We start from the raw sequence: 18,179 nt of genomic DNA on the forward strand, positions 1-18,179 counted from the left end.
GACTGCTTAAATTTATATACTGTTGCAAAGAGAGTGTTCTGCCCAGGCTGGATGCCAATAGAACTTCCCAGACTCCTTTACATTCTTAGGTTTTATTTCTCCAGGAGTATCAACTTTTAAACGACAAACATTTTTGTGAGGGTAATGTCTAAGCTGTAGCCCATATTTTTAACACAAGAATTCTTTTTTTTTTGTTTTGGTGGGGTTACTGGTCATGGTGCCTGAACTCTGGGCCTGAGCTCTGTCCCTCAGCAATTCAGCTCACGGCTAGCCCTCTACCACTTGAGTCACAGGGCCAATTTTGGCTTTTTTATTTTTTGCTTAAGTGCTAATGAGGAATCGAACCAAGGGCCTCATGCATGCGATGCAAGCTCTGTACCTCTGAGACACCTTTCAGCCCTAACTAAAGAATTCTTATAAAGATAGATGAACAGACACATTACACATCTTGAGTGTTAACTGTTAGGAATGTGATCGTAAGCTGGGTCATGGTGAGATATGAGGATTGAGGTTCAAAGCCAGCCCCGGTAGGAAAGTCCCAGAGACTCTTTTCTCAAATTAACTAAAAGAAAACTGGAATTGGCACTGTGGATCAAGTGGTAGAGCATTAGCTTGAGCTGAATAGCAGAGAGACAGCTCGCAGGCCGAGAGTTCAAATCCCAAGATCACCCCCAACAACTATATATATATAAATGTGTGTGTGTGTGTGTGTTTGTGTCTGTGTGTCTGTGTGTCTGTGTGTGTGTGTTTAAAGAAAAAAAAAAGAAATGAGATCTTAGCCACCAGTTTATTGCTAGCATAATCCCTGCTCTCACAAGATGGACATTTCTCCAGTTAAATCCATGCTTTTATATCTGACTTGCATTGAAAACCGAATAATTCTTCCATTGTACTTTCTACAAAGTTGCATGATTAGCAAGCATGATTTAGAATGGGAGTGGCCTCATACTTCATGTTCCACATAGGAGTCTTGCTTTCTGTATATCACTCTCATAAATCTACATACTGGACTTGGCTTTATTGTTTCAATGTTGCTTATTTGTAGTCTTCTATACTGTATGGAACCCTTATGCTTAAACACAGAACTTCTCTTTCTCCTATTATTGCTATTGTTTCCTTACTGTTAGCTCATGCACACTTGGGAAATAATGAACAGCACGTACACTCACAAAAAGAATGTTCTGAAAACCTTCTTCCCATTTAAAATTCGCCTTAACTTACAGAGAACTTACAAAGTTTGAACTAGATGTACTCATGTATAATATATTTATAAGCAATATAAATTTCATATTTTCTCTTTACTAAATTGTCTCTGAAATACGTTTTACCTCAGGTCCATAGGTGTACTAGTCTTATTTCAGTGAAGCCAGAAAACATTCACTATACCTCAAGCAGCACCATCGATTGTTACTGGAAGTAACTGTTACTGGATGTGGAAACTGACCCCAGGAGAGGAATGGAACATAGAGGAAAAACAAAGTTCAAGTTACGTTGTGCTTTCCTTTTTACTGTACAAGAAAAGTATCCCAAGGCTTGAAGGAAACTCTGTCCCTGGCTTTTTGAGTGTGTTCTTTACTCATATAATTTTTTTTCTGTAAACTTCTAGTTCATAGTGTTACAAAAAGAAATAATGTACCATTTGAAGGCCAGTATAGAACAAAAGGAAATAACATTGTTTTAAAAGTGTTCTCCTGCAAAGGAACAAAGACATAGAGGTTTTAATGTGTCTTATAGATGGATATTTCACCCCTGAGATGATTCTCGATGCAGGACTCAGTTATCAATTCCTTTGGTCTGGTTCTGAGTTCTCCAGAGCAACAAGGATTCCAAAAAAGCAGGATCCAGTCAATATAATCAGCAAAAGAAGCCTCTTCTCTGACCAGTTCACCTTTAAAGAGGGCCCCAAAGAAAAATCTGGGATTTTTATTTGCTTGTTGGTTTAGTTTGTGCTAGTCCTGGGACTTGAACCCAGAGGCTGGATCCTGTCCCTGAACAGTTGTCTTTCCTGCCCATCTGCCCCCAAAGCTAGTAATCTACTGTTTGAGCCAAAACTCCACTTCTGGTTTTTTGGTGTTCAATTTGCGATGAGTTTGACAGACTCTCCTGCCTGGTTTGGCTTTGAATTAAGATAGTAAGAAAGCTAAGTGACATCAACTGTATAGACTTCTCTTTTGAAACAAAAAATATTAGATGAAGTTTATTGTAAAGCTAGTATTTGACAATTTTTAAAGGAAGAGAATATGTCTAGCAAAGAAGCCATAACTTAAATAACTCAGCAAAATTAGGTGCACTGAATCATTTTGAAATTATTTTTTCTGCTTGGGAAGATTATTGATCTTGTCCTTCCTTTTGGGGAAACATTTTGTTAGTTGTGGGGCTTGAACTCTGATCCTGGGCACACTCCCACAGCTCTTCAGCAAAAATTGAGTGCTCTACCGCTTAAGCTACAGCACCACTTCTGGGTTTCAGGTGGTTAATTGAAGATAAGGGTCTCATGGACATTCCTGACCAGTCTGTCTTTGAACCACAATTCTCTGGTTTCCTGAATAGCTAGGATTCCAGGCGTGATCCACCAGCACCCAGCTCATATTTGCATTTATGTGCACTGAATGACACTATGTAGACAAATAATGGAAATTTGAATCAAATGATGGCATTGCAGCTTTTCAGAAAATTTGAGGTAATAATAAATATGTCCTCCTTTTCCATGTTGTTTCATTAATGACTCATGAGCTATGGGACCCTTAATTAGCATTCTCTGCCGTCTGTGTAGGTGTATTTAGTATCAGGAAATGTTCATAGAGAAATATAGAAAGACTGAGATTTTTAGAAAGCAAAGAAGTTAAGGTAAGAAAAAACAGCACAGAAGGAGATACATGTATTACACAGAGATTAAGAAGTAGCCTAAGAGATTTAGAATGCTAAAGGTAATGCGGAATAAGACTAGTTGATAACTATTTGTTCAATAACCAAAAATGGTTCTCTATAAACGTTTCTGGTATACATTAGTAACTTTCATTTATTCATTAACTCTGGAGTTATTCCTTCTCTTTTGTCACAACTGTTAATTTGCTTTTGCCGTTGTGGTGCCATGAATAACCAAAAATATTTCCAAATCTCACTTAGACTACACTTCTCATTGTGATTAGCAGAGACCATTCAAAAATCTGGAATCTGAATTTCCAGAATTAATCTTCACCTGACATCTAAGCACATTCAAGACATTAATTGCTCTGACCTAATGAACAAAACTTTTTTTCAACACAATATCCTAATATAAGAAAAAGTACATGAATTATGGACTATTGTCAGGTGTCAGTATGGCAGGAGCAATTATATATTCCAAGTATGGGTTCTTTATTTTGCATTTACTAATTAAATGATTTTTGGTTTGGGTTTTTTTTTTTTGCTTTTTTGCTCAAGGCAATCACTGTACCACTTGAGGCACAGCACCATTTCCAGTGTTTTTCTGTTTATGTGGTACTGAAGAATTGAATTCAGGGTTTCATGCATGCTAGGCAATCATCATATCATGAAGCCACATTCCCAGATCCCTAAATGACTTTCTTAAGTTAACATTACATTTTCATTCAGTAACAATGTACCATAATATTGGCCAGGTGCTAGAAAATAATGTAGAAAAGAATACAATATAATAAATCCAGTAAGGCTAGATGGAAAATGAATAACCCTGACAGTCTTGCAAGGGCTCAGAGGGCTGATCTCATGGAGATGTATCAACACGCTGAACGAGACAGCTCCCTACCCACAGCCCACCTCCAGAATGAGTGGGCCATCTTGGGTTCCAGCTACCTGGGGACGTTGGCCCACCTCCTACAGCACCCATTCTACCCATTCCTGAGAGCGACAGTGAGAGAGAGAGAGAGAGAGAGAGAGAGAGAGAGAGAGAGAGAGAGAGAGAGAGAGAGAGAGAGAGAGAGAGAGAGAGGGAGAGAGGGAGAGAGGGAGAGAGAGAGAGAGAAAATCAGAATTACACTTAAATCGGGTGCCAGTGGCATAAAACTCTAATCCTAACTACACTGGAGGCTGAGATATGAGGATCATGGTTCATAGACAGCCCTGGAGGAACGTGTTTGAGAATCTTATCTCCAAAGAACCACCAGAAAACTGGAAGTGGCACTGTGGGATCAAGTGATAAAGTGCTAGCCTTGAGCTGAGGAGCTCGGGAACAATGCCCAATCCTAGAGTTCAAGAACCACGATTGAAAGAAGTGGACTTCCCACCACAAGAAGTGGACTGAATAGCACCCATTGTCCTAGGGAGCATGGTAGAGAAGTCAGGCCGAGCTTCCTGTGAACTTGAGGTCATAAGTAGCTCATCTGGCTTCTCTGTGCCTCGGTTTCCCCAGCTGCAAAATTGAACAAAGTGAAGGATCCCCTTCCTCATTGGGATAGGGTAGTAATGAAAGAGAGCCATGTTTTGGTTCATAATCCCACACCTGTTGCATGATTAATAACAGGCCCCACCTGAGCCCTTTCTGGTATCTTCCTGTCATATGCTCACAGAATTGCCAAAACCTTATCTGAAGGCCATTCCCTCTCTTTTCCAGAGATTGTTCTGTATAAATCCCTTGTTTCCTCACAATTGTCCTGTGAGGAGACTGAGGTCCAATGGTTGAGGCCCTACCAAGAGCTTCACCTGTGGTCAAGAATCCGCTGCTATGGACTGAGTTTAGGATAATCCATGTTAACCGATGACTGAGCATGACACCACATGTCTACCATCCCAATTACAGAGGACCAGGCCTGGTGGAGCATACCTTTCACAGGAGGTCCGTGATCCAGCCCAGCCTGAGCATATTTGTAGTTTCTATCTCAGAAATCCTCAAGACAGAAAGGTGGCTCATCAGCACCATGGAGAGGAAACAAGCAGGGGGGTCATGGTGCACCCAGAGGGGTGTTTGACCCGGGGTAGGTGGTTGTTGGGACAGAAACTCACCTGTGCTGCTGGGAGAAGCTGTTGGCAGCTGCTCCAATTGGGGCAGCAGCTATAGCGCCAGCATTATGGACACATGGGCCCAGAACAGAAGACTAGGGGCAGGGACCAGGTCTGGGATTTAGGCCGGCTGGCAGCTAGACATTGATTGAGGTTTGAAACCTGGCACTGCGTGAAGGGAGGGGAAGGGTCAGGTGGGGTGGGAGCATCAATTTTCTACTATATTCCAAAATCACCTCGAGTCTCTTCCTCAGGACTGAGTCCCTTCTACCTTCCTGAACTGCTGGTAGTGGTGTAAACTAACAGGGAATCCCAGTGCTACCTGGCAGCATGGAATGTGGGCATGGCCACCATTCTTGTATCCCATTGGTCAGAAAGAAGCATGAAAGAATGGGGGTGTGGCAAGAATCCTGTGAAGCAAGTAGCATGGGTGGAGTCAAGATGACAGTGGTTCTCCCAGCCTTTTTCCCAGGAAATTCTGTCCAATTCAGTTGGAGAGAAGAGGGTGACCTGCTTTAACTGGATGGCTACACAGATTGTTGTATAGTTCTGTTTGTTGCCAGTCCCAGACTTTGAACTTAGGATCTGGGCACAGTTCATGAGCTGTTTTTCCTCAAGGCTGGTCCTCTACACTAGAGCCACAAGGTTTCTGGCTTTGTTGGCACTGAAGTTGGAAGGGGTCTCAAGAATTTTCCTGCTTAGGGTGACTTTGACCATGATCCTCTATTCACAGCCTTGTAAGTATCAAGAAGGACTGCTGAGAGCCACTGGTGCCTGCCTAATCATTGGCCTTGTTGATGTTCTTGGACAGACTGGTGAGTTCCCGATCCTTGGGTTGAAGTGGTGGGAGCTGGAGCCCACAATTCAAATCCTGGTCGTGCCACCTTCAAATGGTAGGAGATCCTAAGAAACTTGTTCCTATCCATATGATTACCAATGTAATGTGATGTAAGTCATGATTGAACGAACAGTTCTTGAATGATTCTAGGATAAAATTATACACAATTATATTACACGACACTGATTGATTTTAGTTAATATTTTATTAAGCATTTAAGCAATCACATTCATCAAATGGAGGCATAATGAAATACCTAAGAATTGGGCCTCAAATACTATAAAGGTGAGTTTTTTCTACCAGGACTGGGATTGGAACTCATAGTCTGGAAAACTCTGTTGCACTGTGTGGGAAGAGGAAGCTTGCTTCCTTAAAGTCAAGAAATTCAAGTCTGTTCCTTAGGCTTGAAAACGATCACCAGCACTAGAAAACACCCTATTCATGTACAATTTACATATATGTTTTATATTTTTATACATATGTTGACTCCTTATTGCATTCAGAGTACTTATTTTATTTTTTGTTTTATTCATGTATTGACCATTTATTGTATTGACTATTATAGCACATAAAACATTGACTACATAGGATATAGGTCTACAGATGTATTCCACTTCATACCTGACACACAGAAGATTCACAGTAAAGGAAACCATGTGTCACCATCATCTTCTTACTCCACGATTCATTGTTTGGGAGTACTGACATCTGAACTCATGGCCTACAAGGCCAAATTCATGAATGGGTGAGTGCAAACATGCCATCCTGGGGGAAATTGAGGTGCAGGTTGTTCCCAGGACCTGAGAAACCCAGGGGTTAACCAAAGAAGAACAGATTGACATGTAGATGGCAGTATGCTAATATGTGTGTGTGTGTGTGTGTGTGTGTGTGTGTGTGTGTGTGTGTGTTTATAGAGTGCCAGAGATGTTTATACATTATTCAGTTATATAGACTATATTCCTACCAATTCCTGGGTATTTATTATGCGTCCATGTAATTAATGTTATTGTTTTCATCGTTAAATATTAATGAAAGCACTCAGTGTCCTGAAATTATTGTGTTCCTGTAAGTAATAATATTCTTTTAATGCTTCATAAATATTAAATAAAATCAATCAGCCTTCTGAAATGATGCTGTTTAATTTTATAGGATCATCATTCACGATCAACTCATTCAACTGTGACATTGACAAAATTCCAGTGTTATGCCTTTGGATGAGAACCAGTTTATTAGTACTTCCTGCCATTGGTTGGTGTCAGTATGGGGATTTGAAATGAGGGCCTATGTTGCCACGTGAGCCTATGGCTTCCTTGATTGTCTGCCAGCCTTCAGAAATGCAAGGTGAAGTCCCCTTTGCAACAGTGTCGTTCAGACCCAGAAGGGTCACTGTGCAAAGGAAGAAAACATAAAAGGCCACATTTTTTCTGTGCATTGTTTTCCCTGCAACACGTGGGGGTGTAGAATCCCAGAAGCACCTGTGTGTCCAGTGGCTGCACCCCATCTTAGTGTGATCAAAGCTGAGGCAGTGTTGTCACGACCTGAGTTCAAGACCCATGCTGAGAAAAAAATTAACTCCCTGGATTGCAATTCACATAGTTTATTCTTACAGGCTTTGGATTGTAACTCAGGCTCTGGGTAAATCTGCAGCAACGTGCATAAAGGGGAAGATCACCTTTCATGAAAATAAAAAAGTCAGGTCTGTTCCCTAGTCCTGAATTCAAGACCCAGACCTGGAAACCATAATATTTCTATATATTGTAAAAATAGGATTTATACTTACCTATAGATGTTCAGTCCATACATGTTTGGTGGGGTTGTTCCTTGTATCTTCTGTTTTATTCATTTATGTACTCAATGTGTTTATTACATTCATGACAACCTATCACAGAACATCTAGATTTGTAGAAATGTTCTCTCTCATGCCTTACCCCCAGGATTCTCAGAGAAAAGGAATAAAAGTTTCACACTCTCCTTCTTACTCCACGATCCGCTTGTTGATAGTGCTGGTATCTGAACTCATGGCAGAGCAAAACAAATTGGCCAATCAGTCAAGGTGATCATATGAACCTGTGAGCAACTAAGGAGTGTGGCCAATCCCAGAATATGACATTGATCCCAAGGGTGGACCACTATAGTCAGAAATTCATAATTTAAACAAAGGATCTATATTGACATATATGTTTGGTTAGCATCTTGGGTTCAGTGCAATTATTCTCCTTATTTTGTCTCTAATTCATGGAGGTATTGTGTATTTTAATAAGTATGGTGACTGCTATGACAGTGCTGACATGGATGAGAACCCATTACCAAGGTTACAGTGTTGTCCATGCATTCTCCATCATATTTGTGACCCAGGACTTTCACAGGAGAGGATAAAAGGCACAACGACTGGCTTCTGACATCAGTATGAATCTTTTGTCAGTGCTGGGATTTTTAGTTTCTGACATCAATATGAATCTTTTGTCAGTGCTGGGATTTTTAGCTGAGGTCTGGGTAATTCTGTTGCACTGTGGGAGAAGGGGAAGCTCGCCATCCTTGAAGAGTAGAATGTCAGGCCTGGGGCAGGGCCTGATTTGAAGCCCCAGCACTGGACAAAATAACAAGCCCACCTTTTTAAAACATAAGATTTTTCTTTACTTACAGGTGTGGTATGCATCTTGCATTCAGTGCAGTTATTCCTTCTATTTTGTGTCTTTTTCATGGATGTATTGTGTATTTTATTGTGTATGGGGTGACAGATATAACTGTGCTGACATGGATGACAACCTATTCCCATGGCTAAGAGTAGCCTATATAGCATTCTCCATCCTCAATGAGACCCAGGACATTCACAGGACAGGAAAACCTGTGCCACCATAGGCTTCTCACATCAGAATAAATCTTTTGGTAGTGCAGGAATTTGAACTCAAACCTAGCAGGCCCAATTGGTGAATGTGTCATGGTGAGCACACCAGGCTTTGAGCCACTAAGGAACTAGGCCATTCCTGGGACCTGAGATGGAGCTCTGGTGGGGGCCAATATAGTCATAAATTCATAATTAAATAGAGGATCTATATTTCCAAACATGGGTGGGCGGCATCTTGCGTTTGGTGTAGTCATTCTCTTTGTTTTATGTCTTATTCATTGATGTATTGTGTATTTCCTTGAGTATAGGATGACAAATATAACTGTGGTGAACTGGATGACAACCTATTCCCATGAGTATAGAGTTGCATATACATTCTCCTTCCTAGCTAAGCCCAAGAACTTGCACAGTACAGGAAAACAGGTGCAAGGACTGGCTTCTTACATCAGGGTGAATTTTTGGCAGTGCTGTGATTCAAACTTTGGGCCTAGGACGCCCAAGTGCCCAATGGGTCCACGTGATCACACCAGACTGTGAGCCACTAAGGAGCTGGGCCGTTCCCAGGAACTGAGATCGAGCCCCAGGGAGGCCAAAATAGTCCTCAATGATCATTGAAACATGGGATGTATATTCACATCCGTGTGTGGACTGCATCGTGCATTGAGTGTAGTTATTCTCTTTATTTTGTATGCTATTCATGGGTGTATTGTGTATTTTCTTGAGTATATGATGACAGGAATAACTGGTATGACATGGATAACAACTTATTCCCATGGCCACAGGGTGGCTCAAGCATTGTGCATCCTAGCTGAGATCCAGGACTTGCACAGAAAGAAAACAGGTGCAATGATTGACTTCTGACATCAAGATAAATATTTTGGCAGGGCAGGGAATCTGAACTCGGTGCCTAGCAGGACCAAGTGGCGAATTTGTCCACATGAGCACACCAGCCTTTGGAACCTGCGATTGAGCCCCCCTCCCAGAGGAGAGCGGGGAGCACAGCAGTCATCCATTCATAAGCTGAAGGTAGTATGCATGTATAGAGTAGGAGAGATGGTAACCTGTGGTGGAATCCAATCTGCATGAATACAGATTCTTGGATCTTTACTGATGCCTCCATTTCATGACTGTGATGATTATTGTCATGCTTCATCAACTTTTTTACAAATAATCGATACTCCATGAGTCTTGCCTATCATTTCCTACTTGCATCATGCACAAACTACTCATTCAAGGATGAGATCAATCACATTCCATTACTCTTCCCAGGCCAGAAACTAGTACCTCAAGATCTCCCGCCATTCCCCGCATAGGGGGACTGAATTCAAGCCTCAGGCACAGAAAAGATTCTCCATATATAATTTTTTGGGGGCCACTTGTGGGCCTAAACTCTGGGCCTGGGCGCTGTCCCTCAGTTCATCATCTCAAGGTAGTGCTCTACCACTTGAGCCACAGCGCCACTGCCGGCTTTTTTTTCTGCTTATGTGGTGCTGAGGAATTGAGCCCAGGGCCTCATGCATGCAAGGCAGGAGCTCTACCACTGAGCCACCTTCTCAGCCCTCCTTATATATATATTTTAAAGATAGTATTTATATGTCCTTACAGATGTTCAGTCCATATTGTGTTTGGTGTGGTTATTTATTTTATTTCTTGTGTCATTCATTTATTTAGAATTTATTTTATTGACTCTGATGACACCTATACCATTTATTACATTGTTTACATCCTGTCACATAAGATCTAGATGTTAGATGTGTTCTCAATTATGCCTGGCAGGGCCAGGATCTGAACTTACTGCCTAGCAGGCCCAATTCATGATTGGGTGAGTTTGAGCATGGCAGCCTCTAGCCAATGAAGATGTCAAGTCGTTCCTAGGATCTGAGATCGACCCCCAGGTTTGGCCAAAACAGGGATACATGGATAGGCAGACGGAGGTGTACAAATAAATATATATATATTTGTAAAGAGTTCCATAGCCGTCTATGTATGATAGAATGACACCCACTATGTTCCTACCAACTCTTAGGTATTTATTAAACCGCCATTGAAGGAATATTGCTCTTTTCATGCTTAATAAAATATTAATTAAGCTCAATCAGCATTCTAGGATTACTGCATCCAACTTTAGAGTAGACCGATGAATAAACTACTCTTTCAATCAGTATTCCTATGCATAAGAATGAGTCTCTTGTGATCTCCTGTGATTGATATCAGAACTACGATTTCACCCAGGGACTATGTTGACAGGTTGGCCTATGGCTTCACTGATAGCCTGCCAGCCACCAGCAATGGCAGGTCAGGTCCACTTTGCAGCTTTGTCATTCAGACCCAGGATGGTCACTGTTCAAAGAAAAAAACTGTAAAACCCCAGCTCTCTGCAGCTCACCACTTTTTGTGCTTTCCAACGATTTTTTCTTCCTGAAAGCCCTCTTGGCCCAGGATCGGCTATGGGTCCAGAGACTGGACCCCAGCTAAGGCATATCCAAGCTGAAGTAGAATTTCCACGACCTGTGTTCAAGCCCCATGCTTGGCCTAAATCAATATATATATATATATATATATTATATATATATATATATATTATATATATACACACACATGTATATATTTACATATATATGTATAATTATTTAACTAAATTAAAAAAATAAAGCTCCCTAGTTTGGAATTTCTGCAAGTTTTCGTTTCAAGCCTGGGATTTGAACTCAGGGTCTTGGTAAATCTGTAGCAATGTTAGCGAAGAGTTGCCATTACTTGAGTTCAAGCCTTGTGCCAACCAAAAATGAAAAACTAAGTCACTGACCTCAGCAGGGGGATGTAGTTGTGGAGATGGGAGGGAAGGGATGATAGGGGAAAAACACAGGAGGAGTAAATAATGCTCAATAGGAAATGTACTCATTACCTTGCTCCTGGAACTGTAACCCCTCTGTAGAACATTTTTGCAATAAAAAACATACAAAAAAGGAGAAACAATGTAGTTCTCAGAGAAGCACTTTGGAAGTAAGGGCAGGATGTTTGGATAGCTGTACAAAACTCTACACTATTTTTTTAATGCTCAGTATGGAACTGAATAATCATAACTGCTTCCATTAAAAAAATTAAGTCACTGTCTTCGAACTGGGGCCAATATTTCTGTCATTGCTAGTTTTTGAGCTCACCATCCAGGTAACTCTTTTGTACCATGGGTGAATGTGAAGCTCATTGTCCTTGAGGAAAACAAATTCAGGATAGAGTTCCCAGGGCCTGAATGATGGCCCTGCAATGGAAGAAATATTTCTATACATGTGTAATACATGATATATACTTATATATGTATGTTAATTTCAGATTATAATTTTATTATTGATTTTGTATTGTATTTTTCTTTGATTCATTTATTGATTGTTGTATTTAGTATTATTATACACATAATATATTTTGCACATCTATTATAAAATTATACACAAAAATTTAGGACATTGACTCATTTTTCATTAACATTATATTAAGTTTTGAAACATGATACATAATTAAATGGAAACATTTGTCACAGTCTTCACATGTTTAGAGTCTCTCCCAAGTATGAGCTTTGAGTTCACGCACCAAGACTGGGCAAAAAAAATTGAGCCTGGTGAGACATATTCTTCTCGGACTCAGAGGAGGGCCGAGGTTATAGGTAAGAGGTAGGGTAGAGGGCAGTGCTGGTGGCTCACCCCTGTAAGCTACTCAGAAGGAAGGATCCTAATTGTAAGCGGAAAAGTCAATTTAAGAAACTTTTCTCCAATTAAACACCCAAAAAGCCAGAAGAAGAGCTGTTGTTCAAGTAGTACAGTGCTAGCCTGGAACACAAAACCTCAGGGATAGGATAGCATCCAGGCCCTGAATTCAAACCCCAGGATTGGCACACATACACACACACACACACACACACATACACACACACACACACACACACACACACACACACACACACACACACACACACATACACCAATATAGAGCATTTGCCAGTCATCCTGCACAAATTCCATGTCTAGCAACTCAATATTAAAAAAAAAAAGATGGAGAAGGGAAGGAAAGACTTTCTCTAGGATGTGATATACCCAGTGCCAAAATTTCACAGTAGTTCTAATATGTGGGTACAGGACAGAGAGCCTCAGGCAGAAAGTATAGCATGGGCAAAGGTCCTGAGGTGTGCTGCAGGGCAGGTGGTGTGAATGGTATGAAGGTTTTATGGCTTCAGAAAAGTCTGGCAGGTTATTCAAGTCTGGGTCAAAGTTGACTTGAATCACAGGGCAGAGGGTGGGGTCCCAGAATAGCGCTCAGGGGGACGATTAGCTTTTCTTTTCACCAAGGACCCAAAGCCATTTCCTGTGGTTGGAAACCTGTTTTCACAACTCCTGACCCTCAGGCCTCCTTTGAATGGAGGAGTCAGGGCAAACGCAAGGAAAAACTCCTGCTTTAGAAAAGCTTTTAGCCCAATGCCACCAGTGGCTCAACCCCTGTAAATCCTAGCTACTCAGGAGACTGAGATATAGATCGAGGGTCAAGTGAGCTCAGGAGAGGACGTTAATGAGACTCTTCTTGCCAATTAACTACCAAAATCCAGAAATGGAGCTGTGGCACAAATGGTAAAGTGGTAACCTTGAAGGAAAAATTTTAGAGACCAGAGACCAGACCCTGAGTTCAAGCCCCCAAACTAGCACAGGAAAATTAAAGAAAATATTTCAGGTGCTCCTAGTCCACTGTGGTGTAAGGCCAGATCATCCAGGCACAGGTGGCTCACACCTGTCCTCCTAGTTCCTCAGGAGGCTGAGATGTGAGGATCACGTTTGAAAACCAGCCCAGGCAGGAAAGTCTGGGAGATTCCACTATGCTCAGTATTATGTTGATCCTCTTGTATTTGCTTAAATTCCATGTTTGAACTAAGAAATTATCTATTTTAGAAAAAGTTAGGGGTGTTGCAAGAGGAAGACCCTACTGGTGTGAATACCTTTAATTCTAGCTACTCAGCAGGCTCAGGTCTGTGTATTCAGGTTCAAAGCCAGCCCAGGGATTCTCTTCTGGGGTTGCTCAGCACCCCACCCTGCTTCAGGTCTATGGTTGTTCACCACCTTTGCCACCATGGGCTGCTTATGCAAACCAGTATGGAGAGGTGCCACACCCACTAGGGGTCCAGAGTTGTTGGCTGCCACTGTTGATGCCACTGCTGCTGCCACAGCTGTTGCCACTACCCCAGCTTCTGCCACTGCCCCAGGATCAGTTGGGCCACTTATGCAAGCCAGGCACCCCACCACAAGTCAGGTGTTAACCACTGCTGCTGTCTCAGGTTAGGCTGGGCCACTTATGCAGGCCAGTATGGAGAGGCACAAACCACCACAGGTCTGGACTTGTTCACTGTAGCTGTCCCCACCTCAGCCACCGCTGCTGCCCCAGGCTGGTCTGGGAAAGTGCCAAGAGGTATTTTGCCCCAATTCTGGGTGGTTTGCCAGCACTGCCAGCTGCTGCTTCTGTTCCAGGTTAAGCTAGGCTATTTACACCAGCAGGACAGAGGTGCCACCCTGAGATACTAGGGTCGTTTGCCACTGTTGACAGCTGCTACTGCTCCTGACTGGGATGGGCTACATGTACCAGCCAGGCAGAGGAGCTGTACCAGGGAGGGTGAGGGGAGTCTTTGTTCCAGCTCTGCCTTCTGAGATTTCTGTTTGTATATTCTGGGTTGGCCCAGCTCTTGGGAGTCTCCTGGGAGAATTGGGATGTTTGTGGGTGTGTGGTCCTCATAGGGTCCAGTCCCGGGGCACTTAAGCAGCTTGGCACAAAACCCCATCACTTAAGCTGCGCAACATGGAGCGCCATCATCAACAAAGGGTGGGGGAAGGGTCTTCCCACTTTACTGTCTCTGTAGGTTTTTCCCTTTTCTTTTTGGACTTCCTTTATCTCTCTAAGTAATTGCCTTTTTTTGTGGGTCACTTGGAGAAACAGAGCATTGAAATCCAAACTCAGTATTTGGTTGGAGAGAGCTGTGGTGTTTCCCTGCTGTTCCATCACTTTCTTGGTCCCTCCCCTTCAGTTGGACTTTTTCTTATCCAGCCGTTGGGCCTTGGTTACCAAAGGATAGGTACATAAAAGAATATGTTGTAAAACCTGCAGATTGTAGTTAGACATTTCTGTTAATATAGCCTTCCTAATTTTAGGAACCCAAGGGGGTGTTCTACACTAAAGTATTTCAAGGGATTGAATCCATTAACATATGGGCTACATCTTGCTCAAAGGAGAGTGAAGAGGAGGAGGCTTACCTAGCTATTGCCAGTTTCTGTATTTAATTTAGTTAAAGTTTCCTTTAAGGTCATATTCATTCTTTCTAGTGCTTGAACTGTGAGGCTTATAAATGGATTGTAACTTCCAATTTATTCCTAGGGCATTAGTTAATAATTGAGAACTTGGGCCTGATATTTTCCTTTTCACTTTTCTTGGCCTCATCTTCTATGACACAGCACTTCCCCATCTTCTCTGCTAACTACCCTTTCCTTCTTTCTCTTTTGCTTTGAATTTCTGGTGACACATTTCAAAGCTGATAATTGACATGTACTTCAGCCTAATATATTCTTCTATGAGGTCCAGCTCCTTTTTCATGGCAATGATTTCTTAATGCAGCATCAGGATCTCTTTTTGGCCTCACTTGTGGTTAGCAAGGATGGTAAAATTGCTGTCCTGTGCTCCTGTTTGCCTCTCACCTGTGGTCCCCTAATTTGCCTCATGCTCACCCAGGCTAATGTACTTGAATTTCATTTGATTTTGAGTGTTTTCTAGGTTCCTTTTGAGGATTTTCTTCTCATTTTTGACTCTCAGATGTTCCTAATTTATATCTTCAAATCTTTTCTTCATGTCAAATAATTCTCTCTGTTTTCTCCAATGTGCTTTTCTATGTGCTTTTAATCTCTTGGTGGGTTTGACTGGCACATATTGGAGACACAGTCTTTTATAAGACTATGTTTTGAGATAGAAGGGTGGAATTTTTTCTTTGCCACATTTCTGAAGTTCAGAGGGCTGCTTTTTAAATTGAACATAGTTGGAATTCAGAGCCCCAAGCTCCTTTGCATGTTTCTCCAGAGATATAAACACATTTTCCAGGTGGTTAATGTAATTAATTAACCTGTCATTTTCTATCTTTCTCCTCCTTGGACATTCCTTTTCCCAATGTCCATTTTGTTTGCAATGAGCACACTGATGTATTCTTAGAGGTTCCCTATTGCCATTTGGAAATGAATTGTACTGTCTTTGCCAAGAGTTTCTCGATCCCTATTCTGGTGCTCCTACCAAAACTCAAACCCTCTTCTCAGACTCTTTTTCCTGGGTATCTCTGTTAACAAACACCCTCTGGGCAACTACTTCCAAATTAGAATAAACTTTTTCCCTCAAAACCTTCTGACTTTTGAAGCTTTCTTCTAATATTTGGGCTGTCTGGGTAACAAAGGCCATATTTAGGGCTCTTTCATTCTCCAGGGCTTCAAGATCAATAGGCCTATATGTCCTATAGGCTTCTGGGAGAAGTTTCAGAAAAGCATTAGAGTGCTCACTGGGGAAATGTACCATCTCACCCAACTTAGATAGATGATTTGGCTTTTTAGCCACTGCGGTATCCCTGCTAACAGAACCTGGTAATAATAGGTAACCACCTCCATACCTCAATTGCTGTTAGTCTCAGCTTGGGTAAGTCTATGGAAAGACTTTCTGGATCAATAGTGGGGCTACTCTCTGGTCGAAGGACCACCTTCAAGTCACCAAGCAGGATTCACTCCCTGTTCTGCCAGGTGAAAAGTGCCTGTAAAATTTGCTGACACTCATCCCAGATGTGCTTGTGTGTGAAAATTACTGTCTCTAATGAAGTAATGAGCCCCTTTTTTTCTGCAAAGGATGGATTTTGCTGTTTCCAGTTATACAGGTCACTAGTTGTAAAGGGAACATATACTAGAAATAGGGCTTGCCCACCATCTCCTCCAAGTTCCTATCTCAAAGGTAATAAGGGTAACATACCACTTTGTACCACCTCAGACTAGTACAAGTAACCACTTTTGGTATGGGAAGACTTAACATTAGAGGTACTGATGGCAAAGAATAGGAGAGAGAATACATCAGTGCATCTTCCACTGAGGAATTCTGTAAACCTGGGGGAGAATATTTTTTGGATATGACAACCTAAGGTCTTGTTCTCCCATCCTGAGAAAAGGAGTAAACAGGTGTATGCAGGACACAGATAGAACTATCAGCATACATACAAAGACCAAGAGCCACAGACACTTAACCCACATGTGTCATACCTCTCAATGTTGACCTCTACAAGAGGTCCCAGATGACAGAGAGAACGTCCCAGATTGTGTCTTGAGGAGGACACAGATGACCTCTGGATGATGTCACATATGTCCTCCCAAGGAGGCCCTAGATGACCTCTCATGGAGGTTCCAAATTGATTCCCAAGGAAGTGTCAGATAATCTCCAAAGGAGTTTCCAGATGTCTTTTCAATGAGGCTGACATTACCTCTCAAGTAGCTCCCAGATGGCCACTCAAGGAGGCCACATATGAACTCCAGAGGAAGTTCCAAATAACCCTCTTGAGAAAGCAACAGATGACCTCCAAGGAAGGTCCTATATAGCTTCTCAAGGAAGTCCCAGATGATGTCCAAAGACGGTCATAGATTTCTCATCATGGTAGCCTGAGATGACCTCCCAAAGAAGCTCCAGATGACCTCAGGAGGTGGTCCTAAATTGCCTCTTAAGAAAGCCCCAATGACTACTTTTGAAGAGGTCTCAGGTGGCCTCCTGAGGAAGCCCCAGATGACTTCTGGAGAAAGTCCAAGATGGCCCCTGGAGAAGGCCCCAGATGACCTCCAGCGTAGGTCTCAGATGGCTTCTCAAGGAAGTTGCAGATGTACTCTTGATGGGGTTCCAGATGGCTTCCCATGGAAGCCCTACATTATCTCTCAAGTAGGTTCCAGATGGCGTCCCAAGGAAGCCACAAATTGCTTCCTTAGGGGTCCTAAACAAGCTGGCAAGCATGCCAAGATGCACCTCTAGAGGTACATAAATGACTTTTTTCCATGTTGGACCTCCGGAGACAAACACTCGAGGTAGACTCTCAACCCTGAAGGCTGACACTCACACCTATGGGGATTTTTCCCTGGGGCCAAGGCCTGATACAATCCAAATGGATTATCTCGATGGAGTCTTCAAAAATTAAGACCTCTATAGTTCAAGAAAATCCATCGAGATACGTTTTATATAATAAAAGTTCTCCAAACCAGCAACCCCCAAAATTATGATATCCAAAAGTCCAAACATCAAAGGGACAGCCTCTTTTCCTCTTCTCTTTATCTCTCCTTCGCTACAGACCTATACTTCTTTCGAGGTCTTTTCCTTTTTCCCTTCCACCAGGTCCTTCTTCTCTTTAGGGCTCTCCACTCTCCACAGACCTGAACTGCTTTGCAGGGCTCGTCAGTTGCCATCCTTCACCTTCTGCCCTCTCTCAACTTCCTCTCCACCCAGGTCTTCCCCTTATGCTATCAC

Source organism: Dipodomys merriami, unplaced genomic scaffold, assembly GCF_024711535.1.
Source record: "Dipodomys merriami isolate MVZ:Mamm:240054 unplaced genomic scaffold, mDipMer1.0.p SCAF_683, whole genome shotgun sequence".
Lineage (NCBI taxonomy): Eukaryota > Metazoa > Chordata > Mammalia > Rodentia > Heteromyidae > Dipodomys > Dipodomys merriami.